Below are 6000 nucleotides of genomic sequence, written 5' to 3'. Positions count from 1 at the left end.
GACATCAAAGTTCCTCCTCATTCAGTCTGCAATGAGGCAAAGGATAAACCATCAAAATATCTCCATCCCCTTGAATGGTTTTATGTGCATAAACCATGGGGGCTGACAATAATGAAGCACTCTTGAGAACCAAATCAAGAAAGAAAGAAATAGTCCCAACCAAAAAAGAAAGGAAAACAGGGAAATTTTCAAGTGAGGAAATGAGGTTTCAAAAAAAAAGAGAGAGAGAAAGTTGATGTCAATGAATGACATGACAAAGATTTCATGATTGCAAAAAGTGAGAGAGACAGGAAAAGAAGGAAATGAAGTTTAATAATAACCAATGATAACATCCAGAAGAACAGGGAAACGTACATTCAAGTGTGAGGAGAGAGGGAGGAGGCAAAGTAGAAGGAAGGTTAGAGAAGCAGCGTGGCTCATTGGAAAGAGCACGGGCTTTGGAGTCAGGGCTCATGAGTTCGAATCCCAGCTCTGCCACTTGTCAGCTGTGTGACTGTGGGCAAGTCACTTAACTTCTCTGTGCCTTAGTTCCCTCATCTGTAAAATGGGGATTAAGACTGTGAGCCCCATGTGGGACAACCTGATTCCCCTGTGTCTACCCCAGTGCTTAGAACGGTGCTCGGCACATAGTAAGCGCTTAACAAATACCAACATTATTATTATTATTAAGTTCTTCTCTACCTATGATCTCATTCTTTCCTCTTACAATAAGTATCCCCATGGGGCAGGGAATGGTATCTCCATTTTATGGGTGGGAAAATCGAGCCTCAGAGAAATGCAATGACTTGCCCTAAATACTGGGTGAGTCAGTCACAGAGCTGGGAGAGCCCAGGCCAAGTGGCTACTATGGTGTTTTACACTCCATAGGTGCCCAATAAATGCTACTGCCCTTTCCACGTAGGCTGACGGGAGCCTCCTCAGCCAACTCCAGCCAACAGTGGGGCTGGGATTCGCAGACTTCAGACCTGCTGCCTGCAGTAGGCTCCGTTTGGGTACAGGAAGAGATGGCTGAGCTGGAATTTCCCTACTGGTATGAGGAGAGGGGACAAACTGGACCTTTTGTTTTAGCTTTATCCATTTAAATGCTCACATGAAGCAAAAACTCCTCACTCTTGGCTTCAAAGCTCTCCATCATCTTGCCCCCTCCTTCCTCACCTCCCTTCTCTCCTTCTACAGCCCAGCCCACATACTCCGCTCCTCTGCCGCTAACCTCCTCGCTGTGCCTCGTTCTCGCCTGTCCTGCCGTCGCCCCCCGGCCCACGTCCTACCTCTGGCCTGGAATGCCCTCCATCTTCACCTCCGCCAAACTAACTCTCTTCCCCTCTTCAAAGCCCTTCTGAGAGCTCACCTCCTGGAGGAGGCCTTTCCAGACTGAGCCCCCCTTTTCCTCTGCTCTACCCCCTTCCCCTCCCCACAGCACTTGTCGAAATTCATACATATTTATTACTCTATTTTATTAATGATGTGTATATAACTATAATTTTCATTCATTCATTCATTTAATAGTATTTATTGAGTGCCTACTACGTGCAGAGCACTGTGCTAAGCACGGAGAAGCAGCGTGGCTCAGTGGAAAGAGCACGGGCTTTGGAGTCAGGGCTCATGAGTTCGAATCCCAGCTCTGCCACTTGTCGGCAGTGTGACTGTGGGCAAGTCACTTAACTTCTCGGTGCCTCAGTTCCCTCATCTGTAAAATGGGGATTAAGACTGTGAGCCCCACATGGGACAACCTGATTCCCCTATGTCTACCCCAGCGCTTAGAACAGTGCTCGGCACATAGTAAGCACTTAACACATACCAACATTATTATTAAGTGCTTGGAATGTACAGATCGGTAACAGATAGAGACAGTCCCTGCCCTTTGACGGGCTTACAGTCTAATCGGGGGAGACGGACAGACAAGACTAACAGCGATAAATAGAATCAAGGGGATGAACATCTCATTAAAACAATAGCAAATACATAGAATCAAGGCGATGTACATCTCATTAACAAAATAAATAGGGTAATGAAAATATATACAGTTGAGCGGATGAGTACAGTGTTGAGGGGATGGGAAGGGAGAGGGGGAGGAGCAGAGGGAAATGGGGGGAAAAGAGGGATTAGCTGCCGACAGGTGAAGGGGGAGGGGAAGGTAGAGGGAGTAGAGGGAGAAGGGGAGCTCAGTCTGGGAAGGCCTCTTGGAGGAGGTGAGCTGTAAGTAGGGTTTTGAAGAGGGGAAGAGAATGATGTGCATATAACTATAATTCTATTTATTTTGATGGTATTGATGCCTGTCTGCTTGTTTTGTTTCATTGTCTGTCTCCCCCCTTCTAGACTGTGAGCCCGTTGTTGGGTAGGGATTGTCTCTATTTGCTGCCGAATTGTACTTTCCAAGCACTTCATACAGTGCTCTGCACACAGTAATCACTCCAAAAATACGATTGAATGAATGAATAAACCCTGTACCTCTGACAGAACCATCGCTGCTGGGAGTAGAGCCCCAGGCTGATTTGGGTTGGATGTGGCTAGGAAGACAAGGACTCCAGCAGCCCAGGAGGGAGGAAAACCAACTTTTTCTGGGAACGGTCTGCCTGGCTCACTCAGGCCACAAATCCTCAGGGTGGAGGCTTGGATGGAGGCTGGGGCCAGAAGGAGCCGGTCTTTCTCCACCTCTGACCTGTAAACTCGTTGTGGACAGGGAATGCCTCTGTTTACTGTTATATTGTACTTTCCCAAGCGCTTAGTATAGTGGTCAGCACACAGTAAGTGCTGAATAAATACAACTGACTGAATGTGAGGGTCTCAGACCCTGTTTGGATTGGGGGTGAGGAGACTTGGAGGAGGATGGTGAGGATGGGAGGGAGAGGGGAAGGGAGGGTGTGACTTCATTCATTCAATAGTATTTATTGAGTGCTTACTATGTGCAGAGCACTGTAATAAGCGCTTGAAATGTACAAATCGGCAACAGATAGAGACAGTCCCTGCCCATTGATGGGCTTACAGTCTAATCGGGGGAGACAGACAGACAAAAACAAAAACAATAGCAATAAATAGAATCAAGGGAATGTACATCTCATTAACAAAATAAATAGTGTAATGAAAATATATACAATTGAGTGGATGAGCACAGTGCTGAGGGGAGGGGAAGGGAGAGGGGGAGGAGCAGAGGGAAAGGGGGGAAAAGAGGGCTTAGCTGAGGGGAGGTGAAGGGGGGGTAGAGGGGGAGCAGAGGGAGCAGAGGGAAAAGGGGAAGCTCAGTCTGGAGCAGTCAGTCAGACTTGCCATTCATGGGACTCGGTTTCCCTCCACCTCCCAACTACTATGCTGTCCACACTCTTTCCCCTCCCCCATCCTCCATGGAGCTGGGCCCAATGAGGCAGGGGCAGGACCTAGTAGCAACTATAACTCTGGGGACACTGATCCTGGACCAGGGGCGGGGAAGGGGAAGAAAATGAGCGTATTTTGATATTGAACAGCTCTTTATTTCTGCAGTTGCTTGTGAACAGGGATGGGGTCTAGCAGCTCTATTGTACTTTCCCAAGCAATTAGTACAGTGTCCATTCATTCATTCAATCGTATTTATTGAGTGCTTATTGTGTGCAGAGCACTGTACTAAACGCTTGGAAAGTACAATTCAGCAACGAGTAGAGACAATCCCTGCCCACAATGGGTTTACAGTCTAGAAGGGGGGAGATAGACTTCAAAACAAGTAAACAGGCATCGGTAGCATCAATATAAATAAATAGAATTATAGGTACTTACACATCATTAATAAAATAAATAGAATTATGAATTTGTGTTCTGCACAAAGTGAGCACTCAATAAAGACCACTGTTTGATTAATCTATGCTTCTTGCTGGCAGGAACTGACTTCAGCGTGATTGCTTTTTGCATATCTCCAAACGTGATGAAGTTTTATCTACCCCACTGCTTAGAACAGTGCCTGGTACATCATTGGCGTTTAATAAGAAGTACTATTATCATTATTATTAGCTAGCTCAGGCTGTGTCCACAATAGGCCCCCAACAACATTAGCAAAGGAAGAATAAATACTCCAAGTCCAACCTGACTAGTTTAAGCAGCGGTGTGGCCTAGTGGAAAGAGAACGGGTCTGGAAGTCAGAGGATGTGGGTACTAATCTTGGCTCTGTCACGTGTCTGCTGTGTGACCTTGGGCAAGCCACTTAACTTCTCTGTGCCTCCGTTACCTCATCTGTAAAATGGGGATTAAGACTGTGACCTCATGTGGGACATGGACTGTGTCCAACCTGCTTTGCTTGTATCTACCCCAGCGTTTAGAAGAGTCCTCGCACATAGTAAGTGCTTAACAAATACCATTACTATCATTATTATAGAAGCAGCATGGCTTAGTGGATGGAGTACGGCCTTGGGAGTCGGAACCTCATGGGTTCTAATCCCAGCTCTGGCACATGTCTGCTGTGTGACCTTGGGTAGGTCAGTTCACTTTTTTCTGGGCCTCAGTTACCTCATCTGTAAAATGAGGATTAAAAGTGTGAGCCCTATGTGGGACAGGGACTGTGTCCAACCTGACTACCTTGTACCAACCCCAGTTCGTAGAACAGTGCTTGGCACATGGTAAGCGCACCATGGCTTAGTGGAAGGAGGCCAGGCTTGGGAGTTAGAGGCCTTGGGTTCTAATCCCAGATCCATGACTTAACAGCTGTGTGACTTTGGGCAAGTCACTTAGCTTCTCTGTGCCTCAGTTTTTTCATCTGTAAAATGGGGATTAAGACTGTGAGCCCCATGTGGGACAAACTGATTACCTTGCATCTACCCCAGCGCTTAGAACAGTGCTTGGGACATAGTAAGGGCCACTATTATTACTACTACTATTACTACCACTATTATTACTATTAATTAATGTTAATTAATGTTGGTATTTGTTAAGCGCTTACTATGTGCCGAGCACTGTTCTAAGCGCTGGGGTAGACACAGGGGAATCAGGTTGTCCCATGTGGGGCTCACAGTCTTAATCCCCATTTTACAGATGAGGGAACTGAGGCACAGAGAAGTTAAGTGACTTGCCCACAGTCACACAGCTGACAAGTGGCAGAGCTGGGATTCAAACTCATGAGCCCTGACTCCAAAGCCCGTGCTCTTTCCACTGAGCCACGCTGCTTCCCTATTCTCTATTATTATTGTATCCACCCCAGTGCTTACTACAGTGCTTGGCACATAAGAAGCATTGCCACTTCTCTGCTGTGTGACCTTGGGCAAGCCACTTAGCTTTCTGTGCTTCAGTTACCTCATCTGTAAAATGAGGATTATGATTGTGAGCCCTGATTAGGGGACAACCTGATTATCTTATATCTACCCCAGCGCTTAGACAGTGCTTGGCACGTAATAAGCACTTAACGAATACCATCATTATGAACAAATGCCATTATAAAAACACCAACCAAACCACAAGAAGTTGAGGGTAGTTGGGGTTCCAAGCGCTTAGTACAGTACTCTGCACACAGTAAATGCTCAATAAAGAAGAGAAGCAGCGTGGCTCAGTGAAAAGAGCCTGGGCTTGGGAGTCAGAGGTCATGGGTTCTAATCCTGCCTGACTCTGCCACTTATCAGCTGTGTGACTTTGGGCCAGTCTCTTCACTTCTCTGTGCTTCCTTTCCCTCATCTGTAGAAGGGGGATGAGGACGGTAAACCCCATGGGGAACAACCTGTTTACCTTGTATCTCCCCCAGCGCTTAGAACAGTGCTGGGCACCTAGTAAGTGCTTAAAAAATACCAAAATTATTAATAAGTATGATTGAATGAGTGAATGAGGGGCGGCCTCCCTTCCCTCTTTCTACTGCCCACCCCGTAGGCTCCGCTCCTCTGCCGCTCACTTCCTCACCGTCCCCCATTCTTGCCTATCCCACCGTCGACCTCTGGCCCACATCCTCCTGCGGTCCCGGAATGCCCTCCCTCCTCACCTCCGCCAAACTAACTCTCTTGCCCTCTTCAAAGCCCTACTGAGAGCTCACCTCCTCCAGGAAGCCTTCCCAGACTGAGT

The sequence above is a fragment of the Ornithorhynchus anatinus genome, chromosome 5, assembly GCF_004115215.2.
Source record: "Ornithorhynchus anatinus isolate Pmale09 chromosome 5, mOrnAna1.pri.v4, whole genome shotgun sequence".
In the NCBI taxonomy this organism is placed as follows: Eukaryota; Metazoa; Chordata; class Mammalia; order Monotremata; family Ornithorhynchidae; genus Ornithorhynchus; species Ornithorhynchus anatinus.
Note: the sequence above shows the minus strand (reverse complement) of the source record.